Raw genomic sequence first — 16,118 nt, 5'->3', positions numbered from 1 at the left:
GGTTTCTCCTGGCCCCTTTTAGCATAACCAGAGAAATGGAAATAGGGTATCTCTAGAGACTAAACTGGACAGATCAGTATCAATACACAGAAGACTAATTCTTCTGCAGGCTTAACATAGAGGTCTGCCATGGAACAGACTGCTATCTTTCCGACTCTCCACAACAAAATGTTGAAAGCCTTGATGATCATTGAAAGGACCCTTTTCCAGTGATAAATGCGGAGAAAAGGCTCAGCAGGAAAAGGAGAATAAGAGGTAACTTTGCTGGCTCTGTAGCAAACAGTTCCATTCATGATTTTGCTACAGCTCCAATTATATTACAACAAAAATGACTTTACCATTAATTGTGTAATATCCTCCCTCTTACCAGCTACCCCCCATAAACAAAAAGTGTGAGTCTCAGTGGACAGTTTATTTACATCACAAAAATATCCAGTGTATGACACAGGAGAAAGACAACAGTTGCTTTTAAGAAATTTGACTCCTGGAAGTTAAGGAGAGTGGGCAAGTACCCAAAGACATTCAAACGCCATACGGTTTCCTCCTGTTTCTGAAAGCTGGCATCCGGTTCCCAACTGCACTCTTCCCAAGAGGCCCACTCCATGCACAAAGCCTCATTCATGCTAATAAGTCTCTTTATTGGTTCAACAAAACAGAAAGAACTTGAAAGCTTGATCCTAATATTTTCAGCCCCCCTTTTTTTTTGGGAAACAGAGAAACCAACCATCAGGTAGCAGGGAACTCAGGGACAAACCTCCATGGCCACCATTTTTGTTTCGTGACAGCAAAATAAGCAAAGGAATTCTGAGAAACCAGACACAAGGCTTTGAGCTCTACACAAGACTCAATGGAGGCCCTGGCCTCTCTCCATAGGTGTCGCTGTGGTCCTGTCCAGGGCTTAGTGGAATGTTGCCTATCTTTGAGAGAAAGGCAGCTAGGGAAGAAGAGTGAATACTTGAAAATTAATGATGTCAGTCTGTCTTCATATATCAAGCTAATTTGAAAGGCCTTTAATTTTCTTAAAGGATAAAAAAAGGTTTCTTTGCTAGATTAAACTTGCAATTGTCATTCATATATTGTTTATAAGGTAGTCATCTCTTTGCTCCGTATTTTTTTGTTTTTGATTTTGTATACTAGTTAGCAGTGAAGACTTGTCTGCGTGTATCAGAAGGAATAAAGAGAGAAACGTCCTTAACTGTCAGTTTTAATAAGAGGAGTCAACATGCCTCTATTCAGGTTAAATATTGTCCTGTCACATTTCAATAGAGTCAACAGATTTTTTTAAAAGAAAAGTCAAAAGCACTGTGTATGCAAAAAACCCTCCCTGTCATAGAATGTCAAAGCCCTTCTTTATCTGGGGGAGGGGCGTGGAGGTAGGACAGAAAAATCTTTTGTAAAATGTGAAAAATTACCACTCATAATTGGCGCTGACATAAAAAAGCAGTTTTTTTTTTTTGTTAGAAAAACAAAGAAAATCTCTAATTTAATAATCACCTGCAAAGTGTTATTGTGATGGGAACAAAAAACACACAATCAAAGTCATCTTTTTAAAGTAACTATAGTGTTTTTAAGCAATCACTGCGCTTTATAGCAGCTCATACACATAAACCAATGATGTTTAAGAGTGGAAAAAAAGCTACTCCAAACTCCTCAAGGAAAGTTTCTGAATAACCAGTGACAGGCTACAATAAGGAAATGTAAGTGTTCAAAATAAAGCCAAGCAAGATTGTTTTAACCTGAAACCTGTTCTTGTAAGCAGGAATCAGTTAGGCTTAAGTTGCAAGAGAAGAACCATTCTTCACAGGAGGCCTAACAGGGTTAAAGATACACATTTTGGACTGATGCACTAGACAGAACCGGCACTATTTAGTGAATATGTCTGTGTGTGTTCAGTCGTGTCCGACTCTTTGGGACCCCAAGGACTATAGCCCGACAGGCTCGTCTGTCCATGGAATTTTTCAGGCAAGAATATTGGAGTGGGTTAGGAGTGGATAACAATTAGTAAAATAAGCTAGCAGAATAAAGCCATTTCTCTGTTTCAAATGCCTGCTGATTTGTTAAAAATGTAAACCCCAGCTGGAGTTTTGAGGATTTGATATATTTTTTTTAATTTCCTGAAGAAACTATAATTTTAGAAATTATTCTAACTCTGAACAAATACTTCCATTTAATAATAAGCATCTCTACCAGTTAGGTCAGTGTAAAAACCTGTGTGCAGCCTTCTAGACTAAGTAATATTCAGAATAATCTCAAGTTTGATAATATCAAACCAAATGGGATCCACTCTCCTAAAGATGACTAAGAAGACTAACACAATTTCAACACTTACTTATGGTTTCACTACAACCTAGTGTTCCTTAGAACAGTCTCTTTACCAACCGAGGAAGGTTAGAGTTGAGGACATCTCTAGGGTTGGCCAAATTGTTCATTCAAGTTTTTCTATACAATGTAATGGAAAAACCCGAACAAACTTCTTGGTCAACCAAATACATCAAGTTCTCTAAATCAGCAATAAAATAAGCACATAGACAAACAAATTTTGCCTTCAAGTTAGGTGATCACATATTCTGATTTGCCCAGGACAATCCCAGGTTGCTACTGTTACCCATTTGTTTTAGAATTTGTTTTAGATTTTTGTCTTATTAATGAAGTATCATTAGTCACAACTGCATTAAAAAAAAAAAAATCCAAGGTGGTTCTAGTAGAACTGCACTTTGTACCTCCAACTTCTGCCATAATTTTTTTTTTTTTACTTGCAGATGAAATGCACGTGCAATAATAGAATTCTCACATTAGCTCATGGCTACATCTGAAAGATGACCACTCTTAGTCCATTTCTCTTTCCCAGACCCTTCCCAGGGGCAATTCATTCCTCTCTTTCAAGGACAACTTGCAAGGTATTCATTGATAAAATACACACTTAGGAAGATCCAACTCCTCTGGTTTATGGTGGTGGTGAGAGAAGTATCTGTCACTACTGTCTTTGCTGGATTCTTACATGCCATAGTCCATGACTGTAAGATGTACAAAGGCAGTGAGGTCAGCAGAAAAAGTGGAAAATCATAGCAGTCCTGTTAGGGATCCTATAAGAATAGGCTGTGTGCTTTTACTATTGAGTTTCCTCCTTCAGTGTACGGTGAGAACATATAACTACATATTTATTTATTTAAGTATTTGACAATACTTTTCTATTCTTCTGGAGAAGGAAATGGCAATCCACTCCAGTACCATTGCCTGGAAAATCCCATGGACAGAAGAGCCTGGTAGGCTACAGTCTGTGGGGTTGCAAAGAGTCGGACACGGAGTGACTTCACTTTCACTTTCACTTTCTATTCTTCAATAAACTCTTAAGCCAGCAGTAAGTTAAAAACCACAAAAGATACATATTTAAGGACAACTTAAAGTTTGAATTTCTACTTCTTAAAAAAGCTGATGAGAGCTTATAACTTTCACAATGTATGTGTTAACATTTACCATCCACCATGCAGGGATCATAGTGGTATCACTGATCACAAGTAAAGCAAAAAACAAAACTGCTAATGAAGTACTGTATTCTACTTACAACATGAGGGGTTATTCAAAGAACACTATTCCAAATAATGATGATAAAGTCTGTAAAGCTATAGAAAGTGCAGTTGCATACCACTCTACCAACCATGGCTTTTCATTCACATCAAATGACTCATTTTTAATTTCACTCATATAAGATTTTAGTTGAAATAGTTGTTAAATTTACATTTAATATACTCAAAATACAGTAATTGAAGTACAAAGACTTTTTGACTAAACTGATGCAAAATTAACTTTTTAAAAAAACTTTACCATGAGTATGATTTTTCTTTCTTTGCTGTTCATCATTATTGTCAGTTGGGTTTTAGATTTGAAATTTTGAAGAACTGCCTTAAAAATCAACCCCTCTTTCCTGGCTAGAACCGTGGAGGCTGAAGAAGAGAAGAAAGAGGCTTCTGCTGTGCCAGAAATAGCAGAAGGATTTCACAGAGCACCTGAGGTCAAGCATCTGAGCAGAAGTTTGCCCCAAAGATGCTTCAAAAGGCAAGGAGGAAGCTTATCCTTGAAAAAGCTAAGCATTATCACAAGAAATACAGGCAGATATACAGAACCGAGATTTGAATTCAGGCTAGGATGGCAAGAAAAGTCAGCAACTTCTATGTCTCTGGAGAACCCAAATTGGCTTTTGTCATCCGGATGAGAGCTATCAGTGGTCTGAGCCCAAAGGTCTGAAAAGGTTGCGGCTTCTCTGCCTCTGTCAGATTTTCAGTGGCACCTTTTTGAAGTTCAACAAGGCTTCAATTAACATGCTGAGAACTGTGGAGCCACACATTGCATGGGGGTACCCAAACCTGGAGTCAGTAAAGGAACTGGTCTACAAGCATGGTTATGACAAAATCAACAAGAAGCGAACTGCCCTGACAGATAACATGTTGACTGTTCAGTCTCAGTAATATGGCATCCTCTGCACAAAGGATCTGATTCATGAGATCGAAACTGCTGGAAAACGTTTCAAAGGAGCAAACAACTTCCTGTGGCTTTTCACATTACCTTCTCCACAAGGTGGAATAAAGAGAAAGATCACTCATTTTGTAGAAGATGGAGATGTTGGCAACAGGGAAGATCAGATCAACAGCCTTATTAGAAGGAAGAACTGAAGTATCTACCATGATTATTTTTATAACCTGGTCAGTTCATAAACAGTGACTGCTTTCAAACTGAAAAAGAAAAAAACCCTATTTGCTTTACAATGGTATTAATATTGTAAATAAATGAGTTCTCTAGATTTTGATTACATTTTGTTCAAAATCACTTAGAAAATTTTAATCCAAGTAGAGAACAAATGAATACTTTAAAAAACCAACTATAGTATGAAGAATTCAGTGAATGACAATCACTGGAAATAAAAGTTGCATGTAAAAACACATTAAATTTATCCCCCCAAAAAGCAAGAAGGAAGTTTAAACATATTAAATGATGAGAGCACAAATAATGTGCAAGATTTTACTTTGAGATTCTATAAATATGTTTTAAAATATCTCAAACAATTTTGATGAAGATCTTTAAAAATCATGTAAGTTATGTTTTTAGTGGTATAAAATTGATATTGAGGCATCTTAATTTGGCAAAACACTAAAAGAATTACAAGGAGACAGATAATTTCAAGAGTTTAACCTTACAAAATTTTTATCACAAAAAGTTTGCCTGAATTAAAGCAATAATACCCGTGTAAATATTTTGGCTGAAATATATACATACTACAATACAAGATTATCAGATACTTTAGCATTTGTAGAGAGTAATTTTTCATGTAAAAGTACCATGGTTTACAAAGATCAGTAAATTAAATGTATCAACAGTTTCTAACAAAAGAAAAATGCAACTTGGAAAGTTGCAAAGTGCTGTCACTAAACAGCGACACCTTGCAATTTGCCAAGAAATAAGTCTCCTTGCAAGGTGCCTTTCTACAGAGTGTGAGTTCCCCTTTACATACCTGAGTGCTCAGAGATGATCCCTTTTGAGTCATGTCATCAAGTGACCATGCTATGTCACCTAACTAAGAAAGAACTATGGTTGCTTTCGAGCATACCTTCCCTGCACAGTTTCACATTAGCACTGCCCACAAGTGACATTTTGTGCAATATTTGGAAGGCAGAAGTGAAGTACAGCCTTTTTTTTTTTTTTAATGTTCTGAAGTTTGGGGCATGTGGCTGGCTACAGGCACAGTGACAGCTCAAATACCCTATCAGGGATCCCCTGGCTCACCCAGGTGCTGTGCAGCAGCACTTGGACCCCCAGTTTCTCCAGCTCCTGGTGGATCTGCTCCTCCAGCTTTTCAGCCTTTGGCCAGGTTCATGCATGGTTCCTTCGCGAAGGGCACCATCTTCTCTTTCCAGTCATCCAGTCTCTCTGAGATTGGAAATGGAATCCCTATATACATCTGACCCGTTTCTGCTCATGTATTCAGCTGTTCTCATGAGTTTCTGGTTCATTCTCTCTCGTCTATTTCAAGCTTTTTTCCCCAACTGCTGATCTGACTGACAACCTCAATTCTAATACTGGATGCTGAGGTAAGAGCCTACAAGGTCCAGTCTATCAGCTCCCACAATTATGTGAGGCCTAAACCCTACAATAAATCCTTTGTTCTAATCACTCAAGATGGTTTGTATCTCTGTTTGAACCTTGACATATCATCCCAATTCTTCAAAACCAGGTGGTTCCTTAGATCTTATAAGCCACCTGCCAGATACAAACATTGAATTTCATAGCCACTTCAATGTTTATGAAATTGCTTTCAAATGATATCTGGTAAATTGAAGTAAAAATGACTGAAGGAAACAGAAAGGAAAACCAGAAAATGCACTGCTTTTTCCTTCAGAAAGAGGAAACTTCATTCCTCCATGGAGAATAAAGCCCAAAGAGAGAGGTCATTGGCTCCCTTGCAGGCATCTGATCAGATGCCAGTTCATTCCTCCATATGAGAACCTTTCACTGCATTTCACCTTTCTACATTTTATCAGGCACTCCATTCATTTAATGGTATATTTTGACAAAATTGGAAGACATGGTCATCATTAGTAGGCACTGGACCCAAACAGTGGTTTTACTGCAGATCTTAAAGAATAATATAAATTGGGACTTGTAAGAGATCTGATATTTGTGGCAATGTAGCCTGGTAGGCTGCAGTCCATGGGGTCGTACTGCCGAAGTGACTTAGCAGTAGCAGCAGCAATGTATCTGCTTTATTCATTGTCAGTTCTGCCTTATCCCCCATCACGGGGAAAAAAGGAAAGGGTGAGAAAGCACAGTAAGATAGTGATGCAGCCAGCTATTTCTGTGGTTGACCACGAGTCCAGTCTGGATAATGGATAAATGTGTCTGACAAATATAACACAAGAAAAACAATTTAACCTGGTCCCCAAGTTCTTTCTTTAGTTTTAGTTTTAGTCCCTTAAAGGGGTCAAGACAAACACCCCAATTCTTAGCTGCCTTGAAGTTAAGAAAATGTCTGGGCATTTTACCAGCATGAGGAGTAACATCAATGCCATTTATAAAGGGATTAATAATTAAAAATCTTTCCCCAGAAAATGAATACCATACAAAAGCTATTCAAAGCATCAAAGGGTCCACACAGGCTCCATATACTTAGACCATTTGAGTTATTTCAATTTATTTTAGGAAAAGAGAAAAAAAATCCTACAAAGCTGACATTATGTAGTAAAGTTTCAGGGATATGGGAGCTATTTAATCATTTTGTGTGTTACCCTGGCTTTTCTGCAGTCTCTTTTTCCTGTGGTTTTGTTCTTGTGCTGCTCATTAGCACCTCCCCCAGAGAGTGGGCAGGAGCAGGGAAAAAGAGATAAAACTCAAGTCAGACAATTTTATCAGTCAGCCTGTCAACAAGTTGAATATATTGAGAACCCAGGGGGTGCAGAGGCACTTTTTAGTAGCTCTGATAAAAGGTTTGGTGGGGGAGGAGGTCAGAACTAATGGCAACATTGAGATTTTTTTGGATTATCAACGGATGGTATTGATTTGGGCCCTCCACATCTCCATTAGTGCAGATAATCAAAAGTGGGGCAAAAATAATTAAGCATCAATAGACTTCTCTTAAAGAAGACTCTTAAAAATTTATCACTTTTATCCCCATGACTTTGGGAACTTGTTGGGCAGTTCAAATAGAAAACAAACAAATTAATTTCCTTTGCTTTGTCTAAATTCTTAAAAATCACACTGTAAGGAAAAATAAAATTCATCACAGCAGGTTCTCTAGCTCCCCAACAGCCTTCTCCTTTCAGCCTGTTTCCAGAGGGGCAGGACCCGTGGAGAGGATATACATTCGAGTGAAGCAAGAAGCAAGATCACTGCCACCAAAATGAGCTGAAGCCTGACAATGAAGGATTGAGTTTGCCACAGATCCAGTAAAATTAACAATGCGTGCTCTGCACACTGACCAGGATTTCCAACAAACTGTGCTATCTACACAGAGACAAAAACTCTACATCATGTCACAAGGCCACTCAACACATGAAGTTGGCTACTTCTAAGCCTGAATGAGAAAGAAATAACTGTATCTTCTCTTTGCTATTATGGGAATTTAAAAATCATTTTAAGCTCAAGTTGCGAGGCAGGAAGAAAGATGATGTTCTGTGGTAAACAGTACCAGCCATAATGCAGAACTCTTTGGATGTTTGCTCAAACATGCCATGGTTTGTTCTGATGCTCTGGAAAGTTCACTAGGCTCTCTAAGATAGTATGGACCAGTTTGCACCTGTTTGCATTCAAAGTCATTCACCCCTCTTCCTTGCATCTGTGTTTCCCAGCCTCCCAGGACAGCTGGCTTTCTGCTAGGGCTCAGATGAGACACCTGGAGTAACAGGCAAATTTGGCCTTGGAGTACAGAATGAAGCAGGGCAAAGGCTAACAGAGTTTTGCCAAGAGAACGCAGTGGTCATAGCAAACACCCTTTTCCAACAACACAAGGGAAGACTCTACACATGGACATCACCCAATGGTCAACACTGAAAACACTGATTATATTCTTTGCAGCCAAAGGTGGAGAAGCTCTATACAGTCAGCAAAAACAAGACTGGGAGCTGACTATGGCTCAGATCATGAACTCTTTATTGCCAAATTCAGACTTAAATTGAAGAAAGTAGGGAAAAACCACTAGACCATTCAGATATGACCTAAATTAAATCCCTTACGATTATACAGTGGAAGTGACAAATAGTTTCAAGGGATTCGATCTGATAGACAGAGTGCTTGAAACACTATGGACAGAGGTTCATGACACATTGTACAGCAGGCACGGATCAAGACCATCCCCAAGAAAAAGAAATGCAAAAAGGCAAAGTGGTTGTCTGAGGAGGCCTTACAAATAGCTATGAAAAGAAGTGAAGTGAAAGGCAAAGGAGAAAAGGAAAGATATAGCCATTTGAATGCAGAGTTCCAAAGAATAGCAAGGAGAGATAAGAAAGCCTTCCTCAGGGATCATGCAAAGAAATAGAGGAAAACATTAGAATGCGAAAGACTAGAGATCTCTTGAAGAAAATTAGAGATACCAAGGGAACTTTTCATGCAAAGATGGGCACAATAAAGGACAGAAATGGTCTGGACCTAACAGAAACAGAAGACATTAAGAACAGGTGGCAAGAATACACAGAAGAACTATTAAAAAAAAGAAAAAAAAGATTTTCATGACCCAGATAACCATGACGGTATGATCACTCACCTAGAGCTAGACATTCTGGAATGTGAAGTCAAGTGGGCCTGAGGAAGCATCACTACAAACAAAACCAGTGGAGGTGATGGAATTCCAGTTGAGTTGTTTCGAATGCTGTGAAAGTGCTGCACTCAATATGCTAGCAAATTTGGAAAACTCAGCAGTGGCCACAGGACTGGAAAAGGTCAGTTTTCATTCCAATCCCAAAGAAAGGCAATGTTAAGAAACATTCAAACTACGACACAATTGCACTCATCTCACACTAGCAAAGTAATACTCAAAATTCTCTAAGCCAGGCTTCAACAGTACGTGAACCATGAAATTCCAGATGTTCAAGCTGGATTTTAAAAAGGCAGAGGAACCAGAGATCAAATTGCCAACATCTGTTGGATCATCGAAAAAGCAGGAGTTCCAGAAAAACATCTATTTCTGCTTTACTGTCAATGCCAAAGCCTTTCTGTGGATCACAACAAACTGTGGAAAATTCTTCAAGAGATGGTAATACCAGACCAACTGACCTGCCTCCTGAGAAATCTGTAGGCAGGTCAGGAAGCAACGGTTAGAACTGGACACGAACAACAGACTGGTTCCAAATAAGGGAAGGAGTACATCAAGGCTGTATATTGTATTGTCACCATGCTTATTTAACTTACATACAGAGTACATTATGCAAAATGCCAGGCTGGATGAAACACAAGCTGGAATTAAGATTGCCAGGAGAAATATCAATAACCTCAGATAGCAGATGACACCACACTTACAGCAGAAAGAGAAGAAGAACTAAATAGCCTCTTGATGAAAGTGAAAGAGGAGAGTAAAAAAGTTGGCTTAAAACTCAACCTTTAGAAAACTAAGATCATGGCATCCAGTCTCATCACTTCATGGCAAATAGAAGGGGAAACAGTGGAAACAGTGAGAGACTTTATTTGGGCAGGGGGCTCCACAATCACTGCAGATGGTGATTGCAGCCATGAAATTAAAAGATGCTTTCTCCTTGGAAGAAAAGTTACGACCAACCTAGACAGCATATTAAAAAGTAGAGACATTACTTTGCCAACAAAGGTACACCTAGTCAAAGCTTTGGTTTTTCCAGTAGTTATGTATATGGATGTGAGAGTTGGACTATAAAGAAAGCTGAGTGCCAAAGAATTGATGCTTTTGAGCTGTGGTGTTGGAGAAGACTCTTGAGAGTCCCTTGGACTGCAAGGAGATCCCACCTATCCATCCTAAAGGAAATCAGTCCTGAACATTCACTGGAAGGAAGGACTGATGCTGAAGCTGAAACTCCAATACTTTGGCCACCTGATGCATATAACTGACTCCTTGGAAAAGACCCTGATGCTGAGAAAGATTGAAGGTGAGAGGAGAAGGAGATGACAGAGGATGAGATGACTGGATGGCATCACTGACTCGATGGACATGAGTCTGATCAAGCTCCATCAGTGGGTGATGGACTGGGAAGCCTGGCATGCTGCAGTCCATGGAGTTGTGAAGTCAGACATGACTGAGCTACCGAACTGAACTGAGCTGATAGGAGGCACTGGTGGGAGATTCCATGATGGAAGGAAAGAAAAATCAGACTATTTCTCCCTCTCTTCCTTTGGTTGTCCCTCCAGGAGCTTCCTCATCTCAGCGGTTTTAGCTCCTACCAGACCAGCTTGTTGTGGTTCTAACTACCATAATCCCTAAACAGCAATGTCCCCATATCCCACCCTATACCTTGGCCAAGAAATGGTATTGACTTCCTGGTTTTGCTAACCTTTGCCTTGACTTGCTCTTCTCTCTGTCTCCCAGCCTCTCCAGCACCTGCACAACTGAATCTATGAATCCAATTTGATTCCTTTCGGAACCCTCCTAACCAGTTGGGGGGAATGTGCATTGGTGTAACCACTATGGAAAACAGTATGGAAGTTCTTCCAAAAGCTAAAAATAGAATTGCCATATGATCCAGCATACTCCTGGGTATACATCCAGACAAAACTGTTATTCAAAAAGACACATGCACCCCCATGTCATAGCAGCACTTACTCACTATAGCCAAGACATGGAAACGACCTAAATGTCTATTGACAAATGAATGAATAAAGAAGATGTGGCGTATATATATATCGCATCATATTATATATAATGAAATATTACTCAGCCATAAAAAGGAATGAAATAATGCCATTTGCAACAACTCGAGATTATTATACTCAGTGAAATAAGTCAGAAAGAGAAAGACAAATACCATATGATATCACTTACATGTGGAATCTAAAATATGACAAATGAACATATCTACAAACAGAAACACATGCACACCTCCCCTGGAGGTGGGGAGGTGGGGAGAAAAGGATTGGGAGTTTGGGGTTAGTAGCTGCAAACTATTATATATGGAACGGATAAGCATCAAGGTCCTACAGTATAGCACAGGGATATATATTCAATATCCTGTGATAAACCAGAATGAAATAGAACATTAAAAAATAATGTGTGTATATATATATATATACACACACACATATATACATACATATATATCTGAACTGCTCTGCTATACAGCAGAAATTAACACAATAGTGTACATCAACTATACTTCAATTTAAAAAACTTTGTTTCCTTTTAAATACCAAAGTGGTCCCCACTTTCCTAGTTGGACTCTGAATGACACGCTGGGTCAATGCAATTTATAGGTTATTTTCTATTTTAACAGCCAACTCAGTAACTAGAATCCACTCTTTCATAATATCATCTTCTGTTAGAACAGAGTTTCTCAACTTCAGCACTGTTGACTCAGCTGAACGACTCTGTTGTGAGGGGCTGTCTCATGCATTGTATGTTATTTCAGCATATTCATCCAGGGCCTCTTCCCAACAGATGCCAGTAGCACCTCCCCAATCATAACAACCAAAAACGTTTCTGAGCATTGAAAATGTCCCCCCAGGAGGGAAAAATCTGTGCCAGTTGAAAACAGATGCTATGGGAGATAAGATGGCTAGAGCTCTGTGTGGACATCTTGAACGTTCCCACCTCCGTACCTGCTTAGTGAATGGGGGTTTACGGGCATGGAAAGGAAGGTCTTCTGAGCAGTGGGGACCTTGGTGGCCTTTTCTAACCATTACCATGGATTCTTAAGAGAGTAGGAGCAAGGGACCACAGTCCCCCAGTTATCCTGAGCCATGTTGACTCAAAAGAACCAGTTTCCTTTCTCACTGGGGAAGATGCTGACCTAGGCTGGGCTATGTCTATGATAAGCCAAGGGATTCTTACTCTTTCTTTTCTCTTAAGACATTTAGAAAATGTGGAGTCTGCAGGTATGTGCTCTTTTCCACATTCAGTAGACTCTCACACATGCAATTTATATTCTGCATTTTTAAGTCCAAACTGGTCAACCGCGCCTGCTCAGCACTGGTATGCTTCTTGGGGAGCATTGGAGTTTCCTCCTCCCAGTCCTTGCCTTTCAGGAAAAGCAAAAAATGTACATCCAGCACCTTCCACACACAGCCTGGTGCCAGTCTGGTTCCCTGCAGCCTGAGGGTAGCACTGTAATTTAATTAAATGTCACCCCTCCCCCAGGTATTATATTTCAAATGCAAATAACTTGGTAATGTAATACTGTGGTCGAGGCTTTAAACTCAAGGAAATCATGAAAATCAAGTTATGGTCGCTCCTAGAGTTAACATTCCTCTACACATTCTTTGGGCATTGGGCTTGCTTTGTGTTGCTAACTACCATCACACACTGAAGTGACTGAATATTCATTCATTTGGCAGGCTGGGGAACTCTGGTCTCCAAAGATTGATAGGAACATCCCTTAAACTGGACTTCTGATGCTAGAGTGGAGGCTGTTGTGACAGTAGAGCTCTAAGTGACAGACGGGCAAGTTTTATTCTAGCCCTGATTATTGCTGGCTAATTGTTCTATGTCTCTCTCTGGCCCTTAACTTCACAAATCACATGAAAAAGTGCCGTTCACTTCCTTTAGCAAGATGCTACTCATAACAACATGGTGATCAGTTTACTGTGTTTTCAATGCCTTCAGGGAAAAAAAAGCAAAATACATGTGAATGCAAAATACTTTAAAGTTTACTTTAGATATTACATAGGTATTTTTTCTGCAGGTGTTCTCCAGGCTGAGGTTCAGTGAAATGGTACTCAATGGACAAAAAACACCAAGCTCCAGATTCTCAGCCCACAATCAATTACTGAGGAAGCAGCCTCTGCTTTCAATCATGTCCCTCATTATGGAGCACGTGTGTACTTAGTCACTTAGTCATGCCCGACTCTTAGAGACCCTATGGACCATAGTCCACCAGACTCCTTTGTCCATGGAATTCTCCAGGCCAGAATACTGGAATAGGCTGCCATGCTCTCCTCCAGGAGATCTTCCCAACCCAGGGATCGACCCCAGGTCTCCCACATTGCAGGTGGATTCTTTACCATCTGAGCCACCAGGGAAGCCCAAGAATACTGAAGTAGGTAATCAAACTGGGGTCTCCTTCATTTCAGGTGGATTCTTTACTGGCTGAGCTACAAAGGGGCCAAAAAGTCAAGTCACTGGAAAAAAAGGAGGCTTCTCTGGAAGAACACCCTAATACTAACTCCTCATGTACACGGCTGAGGATGGGATGGCCATAGCATCTATGCGGTTAGGACTTTGAACACATTTTTAAAGTAAGAACGTAAAAGGCATTTCTATTGTATTGGTTTCAGAAATGTTCTTGTAGGTAGGGTGCCAAAAGGTAAAAATGGACCCTCTCCTCATCAGGTTATTTAAGGAGTCATCACATGGAGAAATAGGAGGTTTATAAAAATACCCACTTCACAAGTCAAATTGGGTTGTTATTCTCAACAAAGTGGCTATTAGGGAACCACTGAGACTCCAGCTCTCTTGAGTTGCTAAATCCTGGAAGTCCATGTGCCTTCAGAAGGTCCTCTTCCTCTATGTCCCAGAAGCAGGTCAGAAACTTCTCTCACAGATAAGAGTCACCATAGCTTCCTTTTGCCATGCCATGTGTGTATCTACAAGCTAAGTCCAAATACACCCAACTGCACAGACCCAACTCCAAACAGCTTTTGGAAAACGGGCAGTTTTGTTTCTTACAATAGCCCTAGACACACCAAGACACACCTAGACTAAAAAGCCAGTGAAGAGAGTGAAAGAGAAGAGTAAAAATGCTGGCTTAAAACTCAATATTAAAAAAACTAGGATCACGGCATCCAGTTTCATCACTTCATGGCAAATGCAAGGGGAAAAAGTATAAACAGTGACAGATTTTATTTTCTTGGGCTCCAAAATCACTGTGGATGGTGACTGCAGCCATGAAATTAAAAGACACTTGTTCTTTGGAAGGAAGCTATGACAAACCAAGACAGCATATTAAAAAGCAGAGACATCACTGTGCTGACAAAGGTCCATATAGTCAAAGCTATGGTTCTTCCAGTAGTCATGTACGGATATGAGAGTTGGACCATAAAGAAGGCTGAGCACTGAAGAACTGATGCTTCTGAATTGTGGTGCTGGAGAAGACTCTTGAGGGTCCCTTGGACTGCAAGGAGACCAAGCCAGTCAATCCTAAAGGAAATCAACCCTGAATTTTCATTAGAAGGACTGATGTTAAAGCTGAAGCTCCAATACTTTGGTCATCTGATGTGAAGAGCCAACTCACTGGAAAAGACCCTGATGCTGGGAGAGACTGAGGCAGGAGGATAAGGGGGCAACAGAGGATGAGATGATCAGATGGCATCACCAATTCAATGGACATGAGTTTGAGCAAACTCTGGGAGATAGTGAAGGACAGGGTGGCCCGGTATGCTGCAGTCCATGGGGTTGCAAAGAATCAGACATGACTTAGGACACACCATTGAACACCAGGGAAACATGATCCCTGAGCCTCAAACAGGAGGCAAAATGCCATTGCTTCCAGGACTACTGCATTTATTTACTTATCTCTGCATTTATTTATATCCTTCTTTATCCTTTAGAAAGATTAATACTTATTCACAACTATACAAAATAACACAAGGCAAACTACATGAGAAATTGGGAAGAAAGAAAAACACAAGGAGTATAAACAAAGACTCAGAAATGGGTAAATGCAAAATGGCACTGAGTCTTACACACTTGTTTGAACAAATCACCAGTTTGGATCTAAGGCTTTCTTGCAACAAAGCCAAAAAGTGAAAACTTAATCATGAATGAAGTCTCCAGTGTCCACAAAATGAAAAGCAATTCCTGATGCTGAGATTAAGTGGGTCCCCATTTAGCAAGTATGTATCACCAATACCATGGTCATCAATCCATAACCCACTCAAATTTCCAAAGCATCAACCTAGAGCATCAATCCATTATTTAAATCTTTGAAGAAGAAGACTTCCTAGGGACTTCTTCCTACTGAGGTTACAGCTATTTTTAAATATGCATATGGTACTCAAAAATAATTCTTTTCCAATGTAAATCCTCTAGTTCACTAATTTTAAACACCAATAAAAACATCAAAAACAAAACTATAATCATGGCATCTGGTACCATCACTTCATGGGATAGTGGAGGACAGAGGAGCCTGGCGTGGTGCAGTCATGGGGTTGCAAAGAGTTGGACACAACTTAGCAACTGAACAAAAACAATGGAATGTCTCTAAAATACAGCAGAATAGCTCCTGAATTAAGTGCAAAATGATGTTTGAAGTGCATATGCAGGTAGATTGATTATTGGTTCCATAGCTTCCATTTCTTATGTGTCTACCACCAAAAAAGGCTAAGGATGCTTCCACCACCAGTACTTGACTGGCTGAGCTTTGGACTTCTATTAGACCAAGAAAAAAATGTTCCATGCTGTGTAATTTTGATTCTTCAGTGGCACACAAAAATTGCAAGGCCTTTTTGGAGGGGAAATGAATATG

The 16,118-nt window shown here is 39.8% G+C and overlaps 1 pseudogene; it reads left to right on the top strand.

Annotated features, from left to right (window-relative positions):
- The first annotated feature begins 4,012 nt into the window (after nucleotides 1–4,012).
- On the top strand, nucleotides 4,013–4,667 carry LOC128063694 (60S ribosomal protein L7-like; annotated as a pseudogene).
- The last annotated feature ends 11,451 nt before the right edge of the window (nucleotides 4,668–16,118 follow it).

This window comes from Budorcas taxicolor, chromosome 18, assembly GCF_023091745.1.
Source record: "Budorcas taxicolor isolate Tak-1 chromosome 18, Takin1.1, whole genome shotgun sequence".
In the NCBI taxonomy this organism is placed as follows: Eukaryota; Metazoa; Chordata; class Mammalia; order Artiodactyla; family Bovidae; genus Budorcas; species Budorcas taxicolor.
Note: the sequence above shows the minus strand (reverse complement) of the source record. Positions and strands in the feature narration are given on the sequence as shown.